The sequence below is a fragment of the Ambystoma mexicanum genome, chromosome 4p (assembly GCF_040938575.1).
Source record: "Ambystoma mexicanum isolate Mex_15411 chromosome 4p, UKY_AmexF1_1, whole genome shotgun sequence".
NCBI classification, from domain to species: Eukaryota; Metazoa; Chordata; class Amphibia; order Caudata; family Ambystomatidae; genus Ambystoma; species Ambystoma mexicanum.
In genome coordinates, this window is record NC_090927.1 from 929,938,184 (window position 1) to 929,965,956 (window position 27,773).

At 40.4% G+C, this 27,773-nt stretch overlaps 1 long non-coding RNA gene across 1 annotated transcript in view; it reads left to right on the forward strand.

Annotated features, from left to right (window-relative positions):
• LOC138452636 (uncharacterized) overlaps positions 1–27,773 on the forward strand; it is a 249,929-nt gene that overhangs the window by 110,626 nt on the left and 111,530 nt on the right. The window contains exon 2 of the long non-coding RNA XR_011260277.1: positions 10,800–10,859. This is a non-coding gene — a long non-coding RNA (uncharacterized lncRNA). The remainder of the gene's footprint in view (positions 1–10,799; positions 10,860–27,773) is intronic.

Sequence of the window (27,773 nt, forward strand, 5' to 3'; positions counted from 1 at the left end):
TTTTTCTGGTCGTTTAGACTTGGGATCCGTGTGGGCTTTTAGAATGGGCCCTCGAACTATGATTTCATTTCCCCAGGGGACTTTATCTGTATGCAGTTGGATTATCCCCGGAATTGGGAACCTCTACATGGTTTGGAGCCATCTATAAGCATGTTTATGCTAACTGTGATACAACTATTCAACTAAGCAATTCTACATTCCATACATATTGAACCCTACACCCTAGTAGATATAACCTCCCTTTCTCCCCTGCTGTTGTTCCTTTAACATTTCCTCATTACCTCTTTTTTACTTTCTCCTCTTTTTCTTGAATCACAGAGTCCTGTTACCCACTGCCCTGATGAAGGCGGATCACTTTCTTCTGTTTTGAACAAATGACTTTACTTGTCTATAACCGCCGAAACGCACTGCTACAAGAGGGGATCAAAGGTCCTTTACAGATTACATCAACCACCTGGACCGCGGACTGTTGAGAGTCCACCTTTTGAAGGAACATTTCTCTAGGTTCCTCCTAAATTCCCCCTTCTGCATTGGCAGACCCAACCCCAGATCAGAATAATCTCCAATTCTGGGACTCCCTCACAATTTAAAAAAAGGATTCATTTTCCTCTCATATCTCAAACAAAATGTTCTTCTTTTTTCTTTTTTGAGTTAGCAATAAGTCAGAAATACAATTTGGTTGCAAAAAACAAGCCTGGTTTCTGATTAAACGGACAGACTGAGCGTGAAATTGCCACATGCCCCTTTCTATGTTTGATTTGTCTTTGTTCCGATTTTATGTACTTCATGTCTATGTTTAAGAATGTGTATTTGTTGATGCAAATGTTATTTAAATGTGCCCCCTTATGTTGGGCCTCACTGTATGTATTTGTTCTGTTCTTCCTGCAATTATAACATGTAAAATGATATTTATCCATTTTTCTGTTTCTGATATGATTGCGTTTTCAATAATAACATTTTGATTTTTTATAGACTTGGGGCTGATAAGGTGTTTTTTGTTCTGTATGATTAAATGTAGTAAAAAAAACCTTTGTTGTTGAACAGGATTGGACCAGGTAATTGCATTCAAATAATTTAAACCTAATTGGGCCAATCCGCGACGTAACAGTACCCGTTTTTTGTTTTAATACTAGATATTTTTGCCCCAGACTGTTGCATCTCCCAAGGGGCAGACCGTTGCCACTGTAGAGTGGCCCCTCTTTTTGTATATCTGATGCAAAAATGCATCACAAATGTATCTTTTTTGCACTAGGGTAATTTTTGCCCCAGTGCTTTTAATATGTCAAACTGCACTTGTCATGGTGCAATTGTTTTCTAATATGTCCTTGTGTATTTAAAAATAGGGCACACTTTGCCCTAGTGTTAATACCGTGCAACTTTGCACTTGCACTGGTGCAAAGTTTCTGTAATCTGGCCCCAGATTTTTCATTTGAACCATATTTGCACAAAACGGGAGCTAGTCCACCAACTTGATGCCTCGCACTCCATACCAGAGCACTTCCAATTCCGAGAATCCATGATTTTTGGCTATTCCACAATGCTCAGCATACACCTTCAAACAGTGACCTAAGAGTCCCCCAAAATCCAAACACGCTAGCTGCTGTAATACATTCACATGGCCATTTTCAATCTTCTCACAACTCCTACTAACAATACTCCTGCTACTCTCTATTCCTGTGCACCACACCCAGGAAACCTGATTGGCTGATCCTCTGATGTCCGTGGACACCCATGACTGACCACGGTCTCCGCAATCCCCTTTCCATGCTAGGCAGCCTTAAAAGTCCCAGATGTGGCACTTTCCCTCCACAGACTACTTCGGTGTCTGTGGACAGATCATCCAACTGAATGGGGTTGGTGAGGTTAACACTTAATTCAAACAATTTATCATACATTGGTGGCTCTTAAAAGAGCCTTTTTCCATTTTTTTTTATGATTTTGATTTCCTAAAACTACTTACACATGTTTTCACGTGCACTGTACATCTTTCTCACATACACTTTCTCAGGATATTTTGAATATTTACAAGAAACATCTGATTCCCATAATCAGTAAAATTCACTCCATCACTCCGAAAATTGTTTGCACCATCAACCTTAATGTTTTCAGTTTCAAAAGATGCCATGCCCACACCATTCAAAAAAGCACATACACCTTTATTTACAAGGTTCCCACCTTTTTCTAGTTGTGCAGAAAACACATTTGGGCATCTCCACACTTCCCTTGGATGTATTTCTGAAAAATTAACCTTTGCACATAGTGCGGTAACATACCCCAAACTATTTCCTCCACAACAACAGAACTTATATTATCACTCTCAAAAGATGACATTCCTGCAGCATATAAAAAAGCAGATACACCTTTATTCACAAGCTGCCTTGAGTCTTCAATTCATGGACTGAAAATATTTGTTGGACATCTCCATTTATTCCCCAGCAGGGAATAAATTTATTGAGCAGCAGGAAACAGTTGCATCAGGCTTTTAAAGAAATCCTTCAGCGAACCTTGCAAAGACACTGGAGTCACAAACCCCAACTGTCCCCTCCACAATGCACAATCCCATTGTCTGTACATTTAAAGTGAGCCATACTCTCACAGAATGAAATCAAGCTTGCCCAGTTTAAACCACAAACTGCATGCCAGAAAACATCCACTTCTGCCAATCCAATATTTTCAAGGATGCCATGATTTTCAGCATATACCTTCAATGACTGAATGGAAGAGTCCCCCAGAATCCAAACCGTCTGCCTTCTCATATAGCAATTGTGACTGCTCTCACAACTCCTACAAACACAATTCCTACTACCCTCTCTTACTGCACACCACACCCAGCAAACCTGATTGGCTAATCCCCACAGTTCCCTTTCCATGCCAGGCATCCTCAAAAGACCCAGATGTGGCACGTGCCATCCGTGGACTACCGCAGTGTCTATGCACCCAGTAACACAGCGGCAGCCCTTCTACCCTTTCCACTTTCATGTTCTCAACATTCCCACATATCCAGGCTTTCAAAGAGTCACACATCCATCCACCAATCGCATCCAAAAACTCTTCACCTAACCCTGTCATCTCACTTCAACTCTTCAGATGTACACTTGAATTATGAGTACATCTCCTGTTAATGAAAGACATCTTCATCAAAAACTACTGTGCAACTGTCCAAGATTTCTATTTCCAGATTGAACAAGATCTGCATCTAACAAAACATAGTACAGGTATGCTTATATTTAGAAAAATGTTTTCTTCAACTCTTTCACATATATATATATATATATATATATATATATATATATATATATATATATATATATATATATATATATGGACAGCACACCCGGAAAATTAATCTCCAAGAAGGTTATCCCCAAGTAAGGTTGCCAAAAAAAAAGGTGGATTCCTTAAAATATCCAGTTTTATTAAAGCATACAGTCAAAAAAGAGAAGAAACACGATACAATGCATTTCGTAGCGCACCCGCTACTTGTTCACATACATAGAATTAATTACAAGGTGATTCTTAAAAATACTCCTATTGTCCCTTTTCCCTTTCCACTGTTTGAATCAAAAGCATTCAGATTTAGAGCAGCAAAATACCGTGGCCATTTTGTAAAGGGTTACTTTAATGATGAAAGGCCTGCATACGATATATTGCACAATATACTGTCATTGTAATACAAAATAGTTACAATAAAATCAGAGAAAGTGCAATTGCTATGTTCATTATCCAAGCTAGCGGTTTAAAGCCATTTATTTCGGATTTTCTTTTCTTTAAGAGAAATGAAATAATGCAACACCTAAAGCTAGACCAATCTGCTAGCAAAGAGCATGTAAATAATGCCGAATTCGATCTCACAGACAATCCGTGACCAGTGAAAATAAAACATCTGTCTGTCAATCAAGAAATGGAAAATACATGGGGTCCAAAAAGAATAAAAGCATATTGATATCATTGCAGTTTCAATGTCATATAATTTGCATCCCAGTAAAGTGCATGAATTTAGAGTATTAACTCTTTAAAATGTCAGATGCTGTGAACAAAAGTGCATTGTGCCATCGATTTATAGGAGCCAACATATAATGAATGCTCTTGGGCTAAAGTGCAACATGCTTTCATTAACAAACAGCCCTTATTGCTTATTGTTGTGAAGTATCTAATGCCTCACAATAAAGTGCATGGTGCAAAACAGCTTTGGTTCATTGCAACAATGATCCAATGCTTAGTCGATGACACTGCGCAGACGTCTTCCATCACTGTGTATTACTGTGGCATCCCTATTTCAGCAAGTTATATTTGCTGAATGACAATAATTTGAACAAAAACAGTGCATAATACATTCCATTATAGTGACAATTTCGTCACATTACTAGGCAATAAAGTGCATTACAATATGACAACCATTTACGTAAACCACTCATTACTCAACGATAAAGTGCATAGTGCATTCCATTATAGCCGCAATATTTCCACATGGTGCATGAAGGTTTTGATGCATTCGGCAAGATACTGTTAAAGCTTTTCTCATATATATATATATATTCAGTGAAAAAACTTTGTTAAAGGGACGTTATGGTTCAAAGTAAAACTGAAAAACCCCTGAAATTCGGCAGTTATGGTAACATAAGCAACCATAACTCGCGCCACCGTGCACTGCTAACACTAACACCCAGGACATCAAAGATGACATCACAAATGTCATTGATGACATCACTGATGACATCACATGGCTGGCTCTCCCTTTTTATCCTTTACTGACATATCAAAGCCACATAGTTTTCTTCAAAAACAGTCAGGAAGTAAAAATTGAAAAGGTACTATATTTGTAGACTTAGGGTCAAGTCACATCATATGAAACATATACATAGTGGAAGACACAGGCTTCAAAGAGAGCAATCCTTTCTGTGCATGAAGATAATCATTAGGGTTATCAGCACTTTCTCATAGTTTTATTTTTATTACTCTACCTTCCCTGTATATGCTCATAAATGTATACATTATACTCACTCTCCTTTCCTTTGGGTGCAGTCACATCATGTGATACACATACATATGGTAAGTAGCAGCTTTGAAACAGAGCAATAGTTTCTCTGTATAAAGACAATCAGTTAGGTTATGAACTCTTTCTGCTACCACTTCTGCTTTTTTGTTTACTTCACTGTCCCTGTACATACTCATATTTGTATGTGTTGTTGTCTCTTTGTGTTTTGTCTGTAATAATTATGTATTAGGTGGGTTTTATTGTCTACTTATTACATGTTTCACAGTACGCAAAACTCTAATAAGAAAGCAGTTATCATTTCAGTATTCAACATGGCAAGATTATGAATATGGCACCTTCATCATGTATGCTGCACACACTGCCTATGTTTCTGCATGAGTAGCTTAGTATACTGGATAGAACTTCATAATAGAATGCTATTTATATCAATGCATTGCTTAATGCACTAATTAGCTCATGATATTTATCCCAATGATCCTTGACAGTTTTTGGTCAGCATTATAAGAATCCCTTGTACAGAGTTTTTATGAAAAGTAAATGCACATGTGATGTCATCAGTGATGTCATCAATGACATTTGTGATGTCATCTTTGATGTCCTGGGTTCTAGTGTTAGCAGGGCACGGTGGCGCGAGTTATGGTTGCTTATGTTACCATAACTGCCAAATTTCAGGGGTGTTTCGGTTTTACTTTGAACCATAACGTCCCTTTAACAAAGTTTTTTCACTGAATTTCATAGGTTTTTAGTAGCGCAACTTAACCATAACATAACAAAGTTTTTTTACTGAATATCATAGGTTTTTAGTAGCGCAACTTAACCATAACGTCCCTTTAACAAAGTTTTTTCACTGAATTTCATAGGTTTTTAGTAGCACAACTTAACCATAATATCCCTGACTTCATATACATGTAACATAGAACATACTAACCCCCTCATAGTGATTTTCATGTCCGCGGACTACCGCCATGTCCGTGGACATATCGAAAATCTGAGCATGGTGAATGTAAATATAAATAGTGTGCCTCATTTCCCCTTTGAAGTTGGCTCTGAAAAGAGCTGTTTTTTTTTTACAGGTGCTTGACAGACACCTGTTATTATGTATTTTTTTCTTGTTTTTTTTTCTTACTTTACTCCTAAAATCTTCACATAACATTCTCCAAAGCAACCCTTGTATTCCAAAATAGAAAGGCATTTCCCGTAAAAGATAAAGAAATGCCATCTTGTTTAAAATTAACAGCATTACTGGCATCAATATTCTCATTGTTACAGAAGAACATACCAGCTCTAAGCATGAAGGCACACATGCCTCGGTTGATGACACTCCTAGCAATGTTTTGCTGAGGACAAAAAACTGAACTATTGTCCCATATTGCCCTAGGTAGTAATCCAGAAAAAATTACTTTCGCATTTGGAAGGATCTTCATTACGGCTTGAACCAAGCGTTCCAAATCAGCCAACAAAGTAGGGGCACTGACGTTGCCCAAATGGAAAGCACCATAGTGCAAAACTACCACATGCGGACTGTTCATCGTGGCCATATCCTTACAAACTTGTACAATTCCCTGTACATTGCAATCAGGCACAGTGCTCCACACCACCTCCACTCCTTTGACATCAAAGTTCTTTGCAACATGCCTGCATTCAGCATACTGTTGTAAACCATGTACAAACATATCACCGAGCACCAACACCCTGACTTTCTTCACTTCTGCCATCTTCACTACACACAGTTTCTTTCAACACAAATCCACAACCTCGACATCTGATTGGCTGATCCGTATAGTCTTCTTTCCATGTTGGATTTCCTGGAAAAACCCGGATGTAGCACGGCCTGTCCACAAACAGCTGCGGTGTCCGCGGACGGCATCCAATTTACTCTCTGTGCCATTCCCTCATTGCATACAGCTAAGCAATCACACAATACGAATAACGTCCTCAGAACACCCCCATTTTGTGAATTTTCGAACATTTCAGGACAATTATCATTTCATTATTCAACATATTAACATTACAAATATTATACTTTCATCTTGTACTCTGCACACAATGCTATGTTTCTCCATTAGTAGCTCAGTATACTAGATAGAATCCCATAATACAATGCTATTTATATCAATGCATCGTTCAAAGCACTAATAACGGTATGATATTTATTGCAATATCCTTGACACTTTTTTCGCAACATTATAAAAAATCCCTAGTACACAAATTCCATGAAAAGTACATACACATGTGATGTCATCAGTGATTTTATCAATGACATTTGCGATGTCATCTTTGATGTCCTGGGTGTTAGTCTTAGCAGTGCACGGTGGTGGCGCAAGTTATTTTTGATAGCTTACCATAACTTGCGATTTTCAGGGGTCTTTTGGCTGTACTTAGAACCATAACGTCCCTTAAACAAACTTTTTTTAATATCATGCAAACAATATACAAACATGGCGTGCAAAAACCAACTTCTCACAGATGGCTTTACACAGAATGTTGCAAAGTAAGAATTTATGCTCGTTCACAGTGAAGGTCAGCTGCTTCCATTTTTTTCTCGGGCCCCGGAGAGGCTCACGAAGCGGACTATAAGGTTATATTGTGTTTTGACCTTGACAGACAGAGATTGTGATGAAAGACTTCTCTTGAAGGAGTGTTGCTAAAACGTAATAGAAGATAAGGATGACATTTCTGAAACGAAACCACTTTTATATATTATATCACTATGCAAAAGATCGTTCGCACACGCGGAGTCGTATTTTGGGACTGCAGTACTCGTAGACAATGGAAATTGCAATTGTACTGTAAGTAACCCTTTAGATTATTTTATACCAAATATAATTCCAATAGCGTAGCATTAAAGACCGCTCAAGTTGAACTTGTTCGTTGAAAGTGGCATAATGTTTTCTACCGCGCACTATCACCGCCGAATTGATCCCCTGTCATTTAGAGGGCTCTGAAAAAGGCAGACGACACAGGGTGGGTTAATAGAAATAATTTAACCGGTCTATAGGCGGTCAAGCGCTCTACTCGCTGTGCCACTTCACTGTAGCCTGTCAAGTGGCACAGCGAGTACAACGCTCGCTTTGACATCCGTGCACAGCTTGCTAATGCAAGTTCGAGTGCCGGCAAGGCCAAACTCAGCCTTTCATCCTTCCGTGGTCGATAAATGAGCACCACACACCGTGGTTAATAATAAGCACTGCTTAGATACCTCACGGTTCTTAGCGCTATATGAATGGGAAAATATTATTTTATTATTAACATACTCCGTTGCACTATCTTCAATAGAAAATAGTTTCATGCCCTAATAAATAAAATGATGATTTTTAATGAAGATCGGCTGGTGAGACTAATTTATGTTTTTTAAAACAGGTATGTGGCCCCATTTTGCCTATGTCACGATTTACAGACTCCAGCGGATGGGGTCTTCAACTGCCAGGTGCAGGTCCAAATATGCAACTTCATGACCCTCACCATTTTATGGGACAATCGCCAAGGATGCCCTTACACAGTACTAGCAGCTACAAACAACATACCAACCAATAGGATGGTCTAATGGCTCGTTGTTGGAGCAACCTTCCGATTATCAGAGCGACCATTTACTGCTTTTATCATAAACCAAAAGCCTATCTACCGCAAAGGAACAACGAGTGGCTCCAAATAAACTTTTGCTGATCGACAGCAGAGACAATAGCAAATCGCTGAATATTCACTAAACATTTCATGTGAAATAAATGTACTTTACCAAATGTACAATCTTGCTGTTTGCTTTTAAATCACTGTTTCATATTCCGAATTGTGGCGCGCTGTGTTGTGACATAATATGTGTTGTCTTCCGGGTTCTGTGTAAAGTCACTTAGGACTGCAGAGAACTGGGCGCATTTGATGACGCACCCTGTAACGTCACGGAGAGAGGTGGGGAATATGAATGCTTTGATAATATCAGGCTTAGGGGCGGGAGATATGATTTAGTGTCGCAAAAGCAAGTAAGCCAGGTCAATAGCGCCAGTCATAGGATTATCACATAATGTCAGTGCACACCAGCCGGATTTATCGTTTTTTTAGTGGACAAAAAGTCGGTTAACGCCCATAGGAAATTGTACTATTAGCGGACAAAAGGAGTGGTCTTAAAACACTTTCACTCTGACAACGAACAATACAAACAACGTTCTCAGAACACCCCCATTTTGTGTAATTGCAACCATTTTGGGACACCGTGAGTGTTCTTAGAACACATTCAACTAGACAGATTACAATACGGACAGCGTCCTGAGGACACCCCCAGTTTGTGTATTTACGAACAATTAAGTACACCGCGAGTGTTCATAGCTCATGTTTACCTTCCTTGCGAACAAAAATGACACATATTCCGTCCTCTAAACACCCCACCATTTAGTTTATTTACAAAATGTCATAACAGCCGTGTTCTCCGCGGACAAATCGAATGCAACAAAAACGTCTAGCACATAAAAAAACAAAACATTGAACCTATCTCATACTCCCCCACCCTCCCCAAACACTCTTACACACCAACACATGGCACTAAATACAATTTTTTATCCACGTTTCACCGCGCTGTACGCGGTCGACGCGAATACAAGATGGCGGGCACCACAGAAAATCTGACGCGCTCCACGCCCCTCGCCGTCCAATCAGCGAACATGTCGCATGTCCGTGGACATGACGCAAGGCCATGGGCCAATCGGGGTGCTGTCCGCGGAGCGAACAGGGAAGTCCGTCCGCGAAGTGAACACAGATATCACTAATTTTTTTGCCTTACATTTTGGTAATTTAAAAAGAAACTACTGGACAGATTTACACCAAATTTGCAAAAGCACGCTTTCGGGACCAGGCTGCCGCTCCTGCCGCATATTTGGTGTAAATCCATCCAGCGGTTCGGGCTGTAGCCGTGCGCAAAGTTTTTTCCCATTCAGTCTATGGGAAAAAAAAAGTTTTGGGACCCCCCTATAACTTTTCCCCCCCTCGACGAATCCTCACCAAACTTTGCAAAAAAATTCAGAGTGGGCCATATACTTATTTTTGCAAAGTTTGGTGAGGATTCATCCAGGGGGAGCAAAGTTATAAGCCGCCCAAAAAGTGCTCTTCCTATGGAAACACCAACTTAACCATAACTACACAGCCACTACCATGGCTGTGCTTTTCAAAATATGTTTTGGGAAGCATTTTTAAGAAAGTTAAACAATGCATATATGCATTTATCACAGCACTGTGTTAACTTTTCATAAAATAAAGTAAAATCAGATAAAATAGATTTGTGCACCATTTGTAATTGTCACTCAGTGTGTGCCAGTGTGTGCCAGTTTAATATATTGTCAGTATATGTATACTTCCTAACATAACCCATTCCAATCATAAGCTGCTTATGAAGTCCCACATTATGTGACTTGTACTCCAACTTTCACAATGGGCAAAGTGGAACTACAAGTCCCAGAAATCAAACAAAAGGTCTAGCACTTCATAAACACCTACAGATTAGACTGCATCATGTTGGCAAGTATGCATATAATCCTGACATATTAAACTTCACACACAAACTGCCATTTAAAAGTGTACTACAAATCTTTCCCAACAACTTTTATTCTCGTTTACAAAACATTACAGAGCTTCTAATAATGCAGATACCCATTTCTTAACGTGCATGAAAATTCTCCTATAAGCAACCATTTTTAACCGTCCACCAATTTTATTAACTTTTCTCCCACCACTCCACCTTCCTTTATAAATATGAACCTTGCTTACTAAAAGTACTTCACCATTACCACATATCGCCACTAACTTTCTGTTACAATTACAGGAAAGAAGCACATCACTGAAATCAACAACTGAAAGTCGAATACCCTTTGCATCCAACAAAGTAAGTACATTAATGTACCAGGTATATGTATGTAAATATAGCAGCACAGTTCCACTATATATGTTACCCTAGGCTACTCTTTTCAAACCAACATTTCTTTCACTCTAGCCCATTATGGTCCACCATTCACACTCTTACTATTCCCATTTACACACCACCATTGCAACACCCACTCTGTTCCTCAAAACAGCACACTCACCCTATGGATTCCATCACACCACCACTGCCTTACTCACTAACCCATCACCCTCACACCTCTGTACACTCTTACATTCACAACCTTTCCAACCACACCTAATATACCATTTGACAATCAAACAGCACTCTATGCATCTCTACAATCACACCCACACACCCTTGGACCATACATGCATATACAATGCACCTTTCCAACAAAACTGTTCTCTTTCCACACAGACACAACTAAATGCCTACAAAACAGCAACTCCATAGAAAAGAAAGAAAAAGTAGAACAGATAAGATTAAAACTACACCATATTGTCATCCACTTCTAAAACAATTTATTGAAAACATTAAAACAAAAGAGCTGGTAACCTCAACAAAACTAAACCAGCCATGACTAAAGAAAGTAAGGCACCTCTTGCAAAGATAAAAAGTAACAAATTATGTACAAAGAAAAGCAGACCTACTAACACACCTAATTCTCTATCTACCAGTGTTAACGTAGTCATGGTAAAGCAATAAAAAAAAATGATGTTACAGAAAACGTTCCATCGCAGAGTTCTTCACAATCTTATAAAAACCTCTAAAAAGTCACGATCTACCCTTAGAAACTGCTGCAGGAGACTAATCCTGCAAGCTCTAATTGACAGTGCTTTTCTACTAAAGAGAACATTGTTTTATTGAGTACTTCTAAACATGTGCAGTGTCAATATGGAGACCTTTTCAAACTTCTGTGATGGTGAATGGATTCACACAAGCAGCACAGACTCATATTTCAATGAAGAAGCTTATAAACAAGACCAACAAAAAACAATTGCCATAGACAATAATGGTCAAGGGTATGAAATGGTGGAACAAACGATTATGGCAAAAAGAAACCCTTATAGAAAAAATGTCCCCAACAAACTTTGAACCAAATGCTCCTTTCACCCCAACAAACCATCCAGTGTACAAATAGACATGCAGCTTAATGTATAATGTACGCAAACAATCCTTTAAATCTTTACGACAATTCCTCAATCACTATGTGAAACTGAAAGACGAAAGTAAAATGAACACTTTACAAACCATTGACTCCTGTACAGTGCACAACCACACTGGTCTGCAAGGTTATTATTTAGTCTGCACTTTAGGAAATGCTTGCAAAAGCACTTTCCACCACATCAAAATGTTAGCGACACACCTTTCTACTATACGGAATATTGTCCATCGACTATACTAGGCAAAAAGTCCTGCTCTAGAACTGCAAAATATAAATAACATTCTCCTACATGGAACAGCCAAAGAACTGCTTCAAGAAATAGAGCACATCCAACATAAATTCTTTGGACCTGAAGGTGACTTAGAAAATTCTGTACCCTTAGAAAACATTACCGAAGACCTCATGAACATAACGTCCTAGTAAATACATACAAAAAAGAAATAGCTAAGTTTTATAACACATCTGCTGAAATACCAGACCAAATACGAGTCTGTTACTACAGAATGTTTTATATAAAGAACACAAAATAGTATATCTAGTCCACAGAATAGAAGACAATGAAGAATTCCAATGGTTCCAATTAGCTTTATATCTAACAGCAGAAGCTAAATACAAAATAACTAACCCTCAAGAGTGTGCACGTACTGCAACACAAAGCTTGACAATAACGAAATGCCATCACGTGCTATCACTAATAACTCTCCAACAGCTTAACTTGTACAAGAGCATTATGATATAAACAGTGCACCCATTTTAAGCTACAATACACCTTCAACCAAAATCAGCCAAATTACTTCCGTCAGAGTTACTAAAGGGCATCCATGATAAATTAGTATATTTAGCATTAAATCTAAAAGGAATTGTACAAACACTAGGAGTACAAAGGCCAACAGATCAATCTTTGATTGTACTAGTTAACGTGTGCCAACAAAAGACAAAAGAATTTGACAACAACTAGTCAACTTAAACAAAGTTAGATAAGCCCTACAATATCACTCACTCAACGTCCCCTGGACACCGCTCATCACGCTGACTCCATCCTGCATCATGATGCCATGCAGCCTGCCACCACAGGGACTGCTTTGGAAGCCCACTGGCCGCCGCCAGACCACTTATCTGTGTGGTCGCCGGCAACAGCGGGAAAGGCGCAGCAGTCATCAGGCGGCACTTCTCTATGCACTGTAGCGCCACCCACAGGGGTGCATGCGCCCAATCACATACTCCGCTGACATTATCCTCATCTACCCTCTTCCATTTGTCCTACCGTTCCACAAACCCTTGACTCTCTAAGCCAGGCCAAGCAACATCCCACCGTCCAGCCTGCTGTCACAAAGTATAAGAAATCACCACTATCTGCAGGGCATACTATACTTCATGCTGCCCTCCAGCCTGAGCCACTCTCTATCAGTGCTGCTACTAATTGTCTGTCATTGCCTGCAGCCCATTGTCTTACACTATCATGTGTTGTTAAAGCTGTTACTAGCCCTGATGTCATACCTGCAGCCCAATTACCTGCATTGTCATTTGCTATTAGTGATGTTACTAGCCATGATGTAATGCCTGCAGCCCATTTACCTGCATTGTCATGTGATAATAGTGATGTTACTAGCCCTGATGTAATGCTTGCAGCCCATTTACCTGCATTGACATGTGATATTAGTGATGTTACTAGCCCTGTTGCCATGCCTGCAGCCCACCCCTCACTCCCCTTTGGCACTGCTACTACTGATTTGGGTACTGCTAGCAGCCAAGCGTCCCTCTGACCGTGGGAAATGATCCCAATTCCCCCCCCCTTGTCCCACCTGAGATGTCCCACTTAAATCTGCCTTCGTCAATTCTTGCTCCCTACCAGCACACTCACTTGATGTTCATGACCTTATTATCAAGGACAATTTTGACCTACTCTTTCTCTGCAAGACCTGGTTAAACGAGACCTCCGGCCCCACCCTCTCACTAGCCGTCCCATGTGGCTACACCATATTTAGACAAGATCAGACCGGTCAAAGGTGCGGTGGAGTAGCTGTCATCGCCAAGGTCATACTAGCCATTCGAAGGATCCAAGGTGAACTGGGTCAGAAGTCTGACTACCTCCTTATCAAACTGAAGCTCTCCCCTAACTGTAATATTGCCTTTCATCTTGTCTACCACCCGCCAGGCCCTTGCTCTGACTTCCATGAGGCCGTTATCCACGCACTGAGAACCGCAAAAAATCTTCCAAAATCATTCTTCTGGGAACCTCAATCTAGGTCTCAACGACCCTAGTGATACCAACTCCTCCGCCCTGCAAAAAAGCCCTCTCCACCCTACGGTTTACTCAAGCCATCTCTAAGCCTATTGACATCAAAGGGTGCACGTTTGACTGGGCCTCCCACCATAATTGCTCCCTCATCATTTTGGAAATCTCTCCCATTCCATGGTCCGACCATTTCTGTAGCAAGTTTGACATTATCACCTCCAAGGGGCCTACCAAGGCCACTATCCCTCTTCCTGCTGCCTTTGTAACAAGCTCACCAAGGAGAATATATCTCCTCACCTCCAGGTCCCCGCACTCTTGCCTCCCTTCCCCATGACCCAGAGCTTCTGGTAACACCCTTCAATAGGGTCATTACCCAAGCAGTTGACGTCATCACTCCACTCACACTTAAAAAAGCCAAGGAAGAAAAGCAATCTAATTCCTGGTTCACCCTAAACTCCATGTATTTCGTTCCAAAAAAAGGGCAGCGCTTGCTACTTGGTAAAAACAATCCCAATGACGCCTCAAAAGCAGACTTTAAGGTAATCTCTAAAGAATACAAATCTGCTATCATTCTGGCCAAAGCCACCTCCTTCAACTCCAGGATTGATAAAAGCCAAATCCCGGACCAAGGACAATTTTGCCATCTTCAGGGAATTGGAGACTCCCTCACCACCACCTCCCACCCTTCTCAAGGACGAGACTTGGTGCAAAAAAATCCAAACTGCCATGCTCGACAAACTTGATACCCTGCATTCCAAAATAATAGCCCACCAAAAGGCCCTGTCTAACCTCCTGGCTAACTGTCACAATTCCTCCACCCCCCCAACCCATCAAAGCCAATCCCCAGTGTTTGAATTCAAGGATATGAGTGAACACGAAATCATTGCTCTCCTCAAGTCCATCAAGCCATCTAATTTTAAAGGTAACGCCTGCCCGGCGCAGGTCATCAAAGACTGTGCCTCCTCCCTCACCCCATTTATCACCGCCTTCATTAACTCCTCCTTCCAGTCCAGCCATGTTCCAACTGGACTCACTGAAGCGTGGGTCTGGCCGCTTCTAAAAAAAACCTTGTTGGACACATTGGTCCCAGGGAACTACAGGCCCATTACCACTGTTCCCTTTTTGCTAAACATTTTGGACAAGGCAGCCTACCTCCAAGTCCAAAGATTCCTTGAAGACAACCAGGTTCTTGGCCTACGGCAGTCCAGGTTCCAGTCACGACATGGCACTGAAACGGCACTGTTTGACCTATAAAACAAAATGGATGACCTTAGAGACGCAGGCAAACCTGTGTTCATCCTTCTTTTACACCTCTCTGCTGCCTTTGATCTGCTAGATCATAAGACCCTCTGCCATCATCTCTCCTCCGCAGCCAATTTCTCCCTGAGGGCCTGTGCATGGATAACTTTATTCCTACAGGAAAGAGAGATGAAGGTTTTTTCTGAATCCTCTTGTGCTAACCCTAGTCACATCAACTTTGTGGTGCCACAGGGTTCTTGCTTAGCTCCTACCCTCTACCACCTCTTCACAAGGCCACGTTTAACATCCTGGATGCTCTGGGCATCTCATAAACCAACTATGCAGATGATACTCAGGTCCTCATCCCCCTCTCGGGCGATTACCTCTTGGACCTGAACACCCTCAATTCCATTTACACAACAATCCAATTCTGGATGGCATAGAACTGGTTATGTCTGAACAGCGAGAAAACCAAACATTTGCTGATTGGTTCCCATTCCACCTTGGCTAAACTGGACAAGCAATAGTGTTCCTTCACTATTGATAACATCCCCATCGTTGTCTCACAAGTCATCAATACACTAGGCGTGTTTCTTGAACCTAACCTTACCATGGATAGACAGGTCAATGCTATCACATCCTCCTGTGCCTATCAATCTAAATTGCTCAATGCTGCCAGAACATTCCTCTCCCAACAGAATTGCCTCACCATTGCTAGGGCAATTATTGGTTCGAGGCTGGATTACTACAATGCCCTCTTTGTATGGCATTGCAATAGAACTTGGCTAAACTTCAACTAGCCCAGAACAATGCTCTGAGGGCCGCAACTGGCATTTCAAGGAGGGACCATATGTCAGAACTCAGAAGACAGGTTCACTGGCTCCCTGTTCAGGAAAGGATTGTTTTCAAAACCCTTGCCTTGACACACAAATGTCTCCAAAGTCGCCCCCCCACCTAGTGCAAAGGATTATCAGACACACACCCTCCAGACCACCTAGAGCTGCCTATGCAAACAGAATCTCCGTCCCTCTTTCCCACAGAGTGCATGCGGGTGACACCAGCTTCCCAACCATGGCCGCCACTTCTTGGAAGACTCTCCCTTCCCAGATTAGGTTTATTGACTCTCATACAGCATTACGGAAAGCCATTAAAACCAGACTCTTTAACTGAAAGGGCATCATTTCATCCTCTGTATGTATCTCTGTCTTGCAACTAAGTAATATTCATCAAATGTATCTATGCGATGTAACATTTTGTACCAAGCGCTACCTATTTGTTGGGCCGCATTCTTGTAACCCTGAATCAAGCCTTGTTACGTTCATCATAGCGCCTTGATGCCTGTGGACTATAGTGCGCTCTACAAATGCAAAAATAAAAAATACATAAAAATATCTAAAAAAAACCAATGAATATTACAAATATATAAACATAGATGAAAACTTAAGAGAAACGACCCAAATTATTCAAGAGTCACCAGAAACTGGCCAATTTGAATGTGTAGATCCTGTTACTGCAGCCAACATTTTAGACCAGTATACAATCCACCCACTAGACTCCAAAGACACAATTGACAATGCATTAGAAACATATCAAATGCGTCAAGCCAAAGGATCCCCAACGAGCATATGGGAAAAAAGTGTAAAAGCACGTTCTTTTCCTCTACTATTTCCTACTATAAAGGGTGGAAGATATGATGAAAGGTCTGCGCAAATTAGTGCATCAGAATATCGCTCTTTGCAAATGTATTCTGAAGACCACAGATTCAGACAAATTGTGAAATACATTTTCCACCTCTTCTTCGAAAGTGAACTAGCAACTCTATGTCATGGAGTTGCACACACATTGAAAACAGGCTATAACTTTTATAACATATCCACTACCCAACTGCTTCAAAAAATAAAAGACAAAGAGGAAGTTTTGCAGTCAAGTATCACAAATCTCTTGGCAAACATGCGTGGTACAAAAGAATACTAGTTCCAATGTCACGCTGATTTACTTTGTTTGCTAAGGATTCTATGCCCACCCACATGGTTTGTTACATTAAGTTGTGCAGAGTATGCATGGGATAACTTGCACAACTTCTTACGCACAACAAACCAAAATACAAATGGAATAGATATAGAAACACCAGGATAACTCTGTTCTCTTGACCCTGTCAATGTATCAAGGTACTTTCACCATTGCTTCATTGCCATGCTGCATTTTATCTGCAATACAACTACCCGTGCACTCTGAGAAGTGAAACACTTATTTTGGAGAAAAGAATATCAATACAGAGGAGCACCACTCATCCACATGCTTTTGTGGATAAAAGATGCTCCAAAATGTGGCCATGATAGTGACGCCACTGTTTTACAGTTTATTGAAAAATACATTACCTGCGACATCCCTACAGAGACCATAGCTATTGACCTAAATACACAAGTGTTATGCTTCCAAAATCATAAATGTGGCAAATACTGCTGAGGTAGATATAAAAACAAAGGAAAACACTATACCAAATGTCACTTTTGCTTCCCTAGACCAGTTTGTAAAAAAGGACAAGTAAATAGCTTGATTTCTTCTGTTGGACACAGTGTAAAAGGCAAATCCCCTAAAAATACATACAGAATTAAAAGGGACAAAGCATCCAAGTACACCAATGATTACAATCCAATAATTGCCCTCTTCTGGAATACAAACATATACATACAATAAATTGCAGACAATTCCCCTGCAGATACAAGATATGTCACAGCCTATCCCACCAAAGCTGAGAACACAGAGCTATGGGACCTCTGGGATGACATATCATCAGAGAAAACACTATCACAGAAATTGTACAGCTTCGGTATAAACATGATCTCCCACAGAGAATGTGGGTGCTACAAAGCTGCTGACCATTAAACTACCCCAACAGAAGTACTGCTTTGGAAAACATGTGACTGTACAACATTGCCGAACACTATACCTACAAAAACAATTGAACACCAAATGAGACAATTGGCAAATATTCAGTCTCAACTTGTGAAGGAAGCCTAGTGAAACTCACCAAACCCAGTGTAATTAATCATATAAAGTTGCCATTTAAATTTAAAACATATAGAACTGTATTACATGGCCCTACTCCAACTTTTTAAATCTTGGAGAAAAGAAAAAGAATGATTAGGTGACTATGACTCATTTGAAGCTGCATTGCATTCAATTTCAAACAATACAAAGCAAATGTTGGACAATGAACGCCAACAAGAGGAAGAAATAGAAGCTCAACTAGCCAAAGACACTCCTGAGGGCAGTCAAACTTCCCATACAGGAAGACAAGATCCACTTTGAGAACAACTCATTCTAAATGAAGCAGAAATAGCCATGACTGAGGTAGAAAATACCATGTATCAATATAAACAATCTGAGGAATACTTGTCAGTGCTGGAATCACAGATAAATGATGACCATTTATCTATAAGTCATTCAAGAAATTGAACATGGTTTTAAACATGAAACTAAAACCTGTAGCTGTATACATTATAAACCTTTGTTCCTGTCGTGAAGTGGCGAAGCTGGTTCTGGAAAAACATTCTTAATTAAAATAATCATCACATTTCTACAAAACGTGACAAACTACAACCTTAGGAGGTGTAACTTTACACTGACTACTAATCCTCCCCGTAGAACACCAATACTAATTAGAATACTACAATTTGTAAGGAGAAGCTGCTACTAAAGAATTCTAAAACAAATGAAAGTGCTCCTGATAAATGAAGTAAGCATGGTTTCCAACCTCATCTTGGCTTTAATTCATCTCAGAAAGCAAGAAGTCCTAAAAACCAACCAGGAAGAACTGTTTGGAGGAAAACATGTTATTGTCAAAACATCAGGACACAAACAATGCTGCAATACCCACGGCAGCACTGGAAATGTAAATCTCTGGAAACATTTTCACTACAGAGAACTAACTCAAAACCTGTGCCGTTCTGCAGACCTAACCTATGCTATCATATTAAAAAGCATTATAACAGGTCTGCTTACTAAATATGCAAAATCCATCTTAAATACTAGACCAATCTATGATCTATATGGATTACAAACATCTGATCCTGATTTCATTGAGCATTTAACTCAACAAAATCTAAAATGTATGTTCTTAATGCCATACCTTGTAAACTGTAGTCAATTCAATGAGACAATGTTGAAAAAAGAAATGCAACCCATACTGCATATCAACTCCACAGACAAACTAGAAGTGCACAGCATGACACTTCTTATGTGTCAACAAGCAACAGCACGACTAAATAGCTTAGAAAAATGTATCTCCAACACAGCCAGGTTGAAGAAAATATTGTATGTGTGTCTAAACTGCTGAGTAATTCTAAAACATAACCTTGACGTAGAACAAGGTTTAGTCAATGGAGCAATTGTTACAGTTGTTGACTTCCAAATATATCCACATGACAACAACATTCAGTTTGTCAACATCCACTTTGACAAACCTGCAAAAGTTAAAGCATATGCTGTCACTATTCACAAACCACAAGGTCTAACCTTAGATCAAGCATTGATTGACATTGGCAGCACAGTCTTTAAAGAAGGTATGAGTTACGTAGCACTATCACGTCTGTGTACACTGAATTTCTAGTTGACTTAGATGCAAACAAAGGCAGTGCTGACATGTCCTGCATCCTGTAATACAAGATGCTATGGGCTCTATACACCCACCATCTATATATGTACTCTGTACCTCAAAAAAAGAAACCTCTTAAAAGACAGATAATAGAAACAGAAGCCATTGCAGATTACTCAACAGTACCACTAAAAACAACAACCAACTCCTTCTGCATCAAACAATACAACTACAAAACTGTCTAGTACAAAATCAAGTGCACATCAATCAGAAAAGAACACAGAAATCTCTCTTCTCCAGAAATATCTGCAGGTCCATCAAATGATCCGCAAACAGAACTCTCTGGTCCATTTACATTCAGAAACACAACTGGAGTAAATTATTATGCTAATGTGACAATTAATCTTTTCTTTCAATTGCCACCAACTGTTCACAACACTTATTTAAACGGCTTGGACCAGTTGTGTTTGCAAATGCTCGTACTTCACAGAAATGCCACAAATATTCATGACAGCACTTAAAGTGTCTCAGCTATAAGACAAGAATTGGATTCCTGTGCAGGAATGGTAACATGTACCATAAACACACAGGAAGTTCCACAAAAGTTCCTAATGTACTTTCTACAAGTACTGGAAACCAAAAACATCCCCATACAAGTGGAAACATACATACACTCTCTGCACCCATGTTTCACAAGACCACATCCCTAATGAACGAGTGGTATCCATACCAAATTCTGAATCCATTCCATTTCAACAGCATCTGCAAAATGCAAATCATGGCATATTATGCCCTTTTGGCAATTCAAATAACAAGGGTGTCCGGGGAGACTCTCTGCCAGACATGAGTCCTGGTTATAAGAGCCTTACCCAGAGTATTTAGCACACTATCTTTCACAGAGGAGAACTATCCCAAACATATCAGTCTCTGTCCTGCCCTGGGGCAGTATACTAAAAAGAGACAACTGACTACCCCGCTCAATGTCTAAACAGGCCAGGCATGGTGATCTACAGAGGTATTTGGATTGTTGCTTTCACTTTAACACTAGGTGGGCCAAATTCATGTCATATACTTTGTGAAGGGAAGGAACCGTCCCACTCATAAACAAACACTAAAACATTACCATTCTTAAATAAGTCCATATGAATTTATTAATTATTCAGACCGATTTAAACAGATTAAAAAAAAGAGAGAGAGAGTAAGACAGCATATATAACAAATCACACTAAATCAATAATACATAATCTTCTCAATCAATTCTTAAAAACAGTATCATTTGTATGGAGTTGATTGCATTAATATAAACCACTATATACACTTAAGCAGTTTAAAGATATCAGACTTTCTCATTTCACAAGTCTATTGTCATGTATCGACATGTTTCGGCCTTTTATGGAGATTAAAACACTATCCCTAGTGTCTCTACACCCAATGGTTTTTTCGGCCTTCTTCAGGACAGACAATTTCTTTTCAAGCGATGGTCACCTCTTTGAAATCCCCCGTAACAGGTTTGGCACAATCTAAAAACAAACATACATAAATTTATAAAAGACAACGGTTCCATTCCCTCAAAAAAATATATTTTCTTTTTTCTTTTTCTATTTACTAAATATGTCAACTTCTTAATCGTATTGCAAACAAGCTTTTACACATTTGACTTAGCAAGTGAGACCCAAAGTTACTTGAAATATGCAGATAACAAGGGGATCCTGGGAGACTCTCTGCCAGACATGAGTCCTGGTTACAAGAGCCTTACCCAAAGTCTTTAGCTCACTATCTTTCACAGAGAAGAAATATCCCAAACATATCAGCCATAATTGTTAATGACTCTGGGCCATGGCTGGATCCCACCTTCCTCCGTTGTTTCTGCTTGTTTAATACAACTTCACTTTCACTCACTGGCTTCTGATTTCCTTCCATTTTCCTCTTTCGGGTTACCCAATCCACATTGGCCTGCAGCCTTCTTTCTTCCATGACCATGTCCATGCCCCCCCCATTTTCAAAATGCTTCATAGCCAGATATTTTCTTTTTTTTTAGTTTTACTCCTTTGGTACTTCTCAGGTGGGACTGATGCATTTTCACATAGCTACTAGCACTAGGCTCTATGTTCTCCTTCTCCCAGTACAATCTCGCATCAGGAAATCTCACCATGCCACACTTCCTTCTTGGTAGCAATTGTACACTGGATCTCCATGTTGCCAATATTGGGGCCTCTTCTTTGCACATGATCCAAAAATGATTTCTCTGACCACATCTCATAAACATCCGACCAAAAGCTGGACATCTTCCTCTGTGCGGGAAATCCAATCCACATCTATAGCACTTCTTCTCCAGTCGACTCCTATCTGTACCATCCCATGCACTTTGCTGGGTGAGCAGGTTTGAACATCGAGATTGCCTTTGTCTATTAGCTCTGATTATGGCATTCAACTCACTTCTGTTTTCCATCCTGCCTTTCAATTCTTTCATACACTCGTGCTAACTCCAAGACTTAGTTTAATGTGAAAGGCACTCTTAGAAGATGTCTTCGAAGTTCTGATGACCTACAGCCTTCAATGATTCTCAGCCTAATTGTCTCATCATCACTAAAGCTTGCAAATGTGCAATATTCTGCCTTTCTCTTCAATCGTAATGCAAATTGGTTAATTGTTTCATGTGAACTCTGTGTGCACTGGTTGAATGCATGCCATTCATAATCCCGATTGGGAGGGACTACCAAATGTTCACCAATTGCAGAAACCAATTTTTGATATGTTGTTCTTTCCTGAGCTGGCATGCTCATCACCACATTTTTCACCTCCTTTCCTACCAAATTCACAAATATGTCAATTTTGTTTGAGGCATCCTGGTTTCCTGCTGCTCTCAAGAAGTTCTCAAACTCTTCCATCCATTCCTGCTATCGTTGTCCCTGATCGTCCTGTGGCTCAAGTACAAATGGGTCAGGGCAATGTAGATAGCACACCAGAATCCCACTTGTGATATTTAGGAACATAGTTATTCACTTCTGGCAGTTGTTTTGCTCTTTCTTTTATCAGCAACTACCACCTAACCATACACACCGTAGTTGCCCTTGTTGCTTGATGGCACAATATTATTTCCTTTATTGGTCGATAATATTTAATCTGTGTAACTTTAATTTGTCCAGTTCTATTTTGTTGCTCTTGTCGTCTTTGTTGTTTCTACCCAGAGGTACCCAGTTCAGTGTCTGTGTAGTATGTTAAGACATTGTTGCAGTGTTGCAGTCTCTGTTCTGTCCAGGATGGGAGACACATTTCCTAGCAGTAATCTTCTTTTTACACTCCACTACTTCCCTTAGAGACTTTTGACCTTGCAGCTGAAAGTCATGTTAACATGTATTTGTGCTTATGAGACTGTGTGGAAAGATGATTTCTTGCACTTCTTGAATATAATTTTGGATGCACTAACAGCGAAGATCTGTGGTCAAAAATTAATTGGAGGCTGCACAAGTTGTTGGTATTCTTCACCTTTGTTGTTACTGTATTGCTCTTCTACTCTTCATTTTGTGTTCAGGTCTCCTGGTTCTTTCTTTATACTATGCCCGCTTATTTCTTTCTTTCTTGTTGTCTGAACACTCTGTTTTAATGTCTTTGCAATATCATGAATATCTTCCAGGCTTGTTCTTGCTTTATCCTGTCTTAATGTTTATTTAGTTACAGTCACCTGTTGCTTATTTATCTTGCATTCATTTCTTTGCGAAATTCCAGCATATCATTTTGCTTGCATTAGTTTGTTTTGTTTTATTTATATTTGCTGTCTGTTAATTACACTTATTGTGCCACTGCAATAATATATTTGTGGATAATTCTTGACTTCACTCTAGCGTTATTTACTGGTTTTATTTCGTTCACTTTCGTACACTCTTTCACATTCACTAGTGTGTCACGTTATCCAGCTATCCTTTGTAATTTACCCCAGCTGTATTTACTTTCATTCTGTTTCAGCACAATGTTTTGTTTCGGCTACCGTATTATGTATCATGTTGCCATGACAGCCTTTACAATTTCCTTCGGCCGTACACAAACATGGCGGCACGTTTTCTAACGTTTTTATGTCCTTTCCTCTGACGTCCTTGTCGTCTCTTCACATGTTAGCCATATTCTGCCTGTCGCTTGTACTGCACCCTCAAGTAAGGTCGTTAATGCCTGGGTTTTGAAAGATGCGTTCCTCTTTGTTTTCCTTCGCACCCCTCCTGAACTAATGTCAGTGTCACTAATAAATATCCCTTACACTCATGTAGTTATGCTAGTCACCCTTTAATGCTTCCACTGATATCTGTTTCTACGTGCGTTATGGCAGTCTAGCATTAACACCTAGTTATATGATTGCGACTCCTGGCCCCGTTACGCTGCGCATCTTACCACATCATTCTTTGCTCCATCCTTCATTTGGTTGGATTCGCACCACATCTCTTTCCTTTCAATGCCTTCATTTAGTTTTGCTTCATAGAGTCCCAGCCAGTGACTATGACACCTCCAACAGTTTTAGACTAATATCACAGTTCCAGTTTTTCCTTTTTTTCTTTTTTTTTGAAAAATGCCTTTCCTGCAAAACAGCCCGTTGATAATCTTCTCCTTCATGTATTCCGTATTAGCATGTCATGCAAGTCAATTCCACACAGCGTTGCTCCTCTGTTCTTACTCGTTCCTTCCTTTGGCTTCTGTTTCCTTCATCTTTATTTCTGTCTTCTTATTAGCCACTTCCACTGTACTTTTTCAAATAGTTTCACAGGCTGCTTTCTCTTGACCATCTCTATAGCTCATCCATGTTTCAGTGGGTCAGTCACTACCTCGTCGCCAATTGTTGTGTGCCTCATGGACACCACTTTAATTATTATATCTCCATCAAATAATGACAGGAGACAGCCTGCATGTCTGAACTCCTTTATTCTCATATCATAACTGACTCCTCTCCATTCCATTCCTTCCCAAGCTCTACCCTCAAAATTCCACATTCTATTCAGAGTCATAAGTACCATATACAGTTCAATTACATAATTCCTCCATATTAAAAACACTTTGTACCCTCAATACATTACCTACAATTACCATACTACTATGGTGATCCTGGCCGTACTCCTACTAATGACCTATAATTACTATACACATGTTACTGCTGTGCTGGTTGTGCCCAGTGCACATATTCTTGTTGCAATGGCGTGCGGCCATGCCCCCCAGAATCTGGCCACTGGCCTGAACCACCACAATACAATTAATTATAATAGAGTACGTACCATACACTGTTAACTTATAAAACTCACCCTGACCCCCATACATACGAAATGTTGTCAGTGGACACCAAAATTGACTGTAGACTCAGCAGCATTTCCAAACACTTTTTTCACCTATAAAAACAGATCCACGTTACCTTAATTCCATTTCCCTACCATATGTATGGCCTCTTCCATCCATCAAATAACCCTAAATGTCTTTTCCAAGCTGTCAGTCCATGAACTATCACAGTGACTGCGGACAGCTACAAAACGTGCCCGACCTTTTTCAACATACAGAAATAGCCCCATACCAGCTTTTCATCCACTCCCCTCCCTTCTTAGCCCCTCTATCCACTACCAAATGATCCAAAATCTGTTTTCCAGATGTTTTCCCCACCGCGATGTCCACAGTCAACTGCGCCTGTCCGCGAATCCAACATGGCAGGTGTTTCCAAAAATATGACACGCTCATTCTTTTCACCATCCAAACAGCGGGTGCATTTGATGTCTGTGGACCTCATGTCGGCCCCTTGGCCAATCGGAGGCCCATGCGTGGACCGAACAGGAAAGTGAGTCCGCAGATCGAACCCAGATATCACTTTTTTTAACCTACTTTTTGTTCGTTTTGTAAAAAAACTACTGAACGGATTTACACAAAATGCACAAACGCATGCTTAAGGGACCAAGCCACTGCTCCTGCTGCAAATGTGGTGAAAATCCGTCCAGCGGTTTGGGCTGTAGGCATAAGAAAATATTTTTTCTAAATTCTTCTATGGGAAAAGCCGCACATTTTTGGTACCCCCCATAACTTTGCCCCCCCCCCCTCACAAAACCTCTACAAACTTTTCAGGATCAGTCTGACGGGGCTATATACTTTTTTTGAAAAGTTATGTGAGGATTCGTTTGGGGGGTGGCGAAGCTATAAGCCTCCCAAAAAGTGCTCTTCCTATGGGTTGAGCAACTTAACCATAACTACAGGGCCGCTACCACAGGCCCTGTAATGTGTCCATTCAGAAGAGCTGTCTTTTACCTATAAGTAACATTTTATTCATTTTCTTTTTAGGATGCTAAGCATGTATTGATCCATCATGTGGCTGTGTACATTCCAAGGACACAACTATGAAAGGTTGCAAAGCTCAACGGGGCAATTTGCGTTCTACTAACACTCTTTTATAGGTACCTTTTCTGAAAGGGAGGTGCATTTTACACACATTATTTGATTTGCAACATCTTTCATCTTTACGTGAAACTTGCACCTTCCTCTCACTTTATAACATATTGGTTCACCTGATGTTTTTATCTATATCGCTCATTAGAACGAGCCAACATAGTCAAGGGAGAGTGATCATGGAACTTGTGGTCCAAAACATCTGGAGAGTCACAGGTCGCAGATCACTGGTCTAAATTATTGCCCAGGATTTCCTAGTACCAGTTACATACTGGGGCATAAGAAGGGATAGCCCCTGTCATACAGCCACTGTTGGTACAAGGAATTATTGTCCCAAGAAGCAGTGCTTGTAGCACTCCTATACTTCCCACAAAGAAGGCAAAATGGGCAGCTAGCGATTAGTCCAAGACTCTTTGCTGTTAATGCAAGTGTGCTTTCATTTGCAGAAATCTCAAATCCTGCCACTTTATTGTCGTGAATTCCACCGTCAGCTGGACATTTTGCTGTATAAAACTTTGTCCCCCTATACATTCTATTCCGAGGCATCCAAACAATATTTATCTTTTTCCCTTTTCCCATTGTGGAATCCAGTACAACAGGACCTGCTCTCACATGGGTGCATAGAGTCTCTGTCCAGGATCGCATCTCGCTGGCGCTGCCTACCTGCAGGTGTCCTGGTGTCAAAAGATCTGATGTCTAAGTTGGTGTCCAGGCTTAAAGAGGCTTCTAGGGACAGAAAAAAGCCCAAAACAACCTGGTACCTATGACACCAAGGTATGGGTGGTCTCTGTTACCTGTGATATGTTTCTAAGGCAGCCCACCATTTACAAGGAAAAGGACAGTGCAAGCACTGGGATGGTGGCTGTGATTGTTTGACGAGCAGGCTACTGTTGCTCTGGAAAGGCCGCTCGTAATCCCGAATAGTCATTGGAGTATGGACAATCCACCAAATGACTGGGTGGTGAACAGACATCCTTGGTAGGTAGATGGAAGTACATCGGGGAATACCAGGCAGCAACAGGAAGATAATAGTTGTAGCCTGACAGAAAGCAGCTGCTCCAAAGAGAAGGCAATAGCAGACAACGAGCAAGGCTAGATTGGGCGGAGAGAGTGATAAGAAAAGAATAGTCGGGCAATGGAACAACCGTAGGAAGGCGCATGAATGAGGAAGGAAGAATAAGTTGACAAGAAGGGAAAGGAGGCACTGGAAGGTACCAAAACAGACTGAAGAGGCAAGTGGGACTTAAAAGGGGCACAAAACAACCATGTGACCCCCTC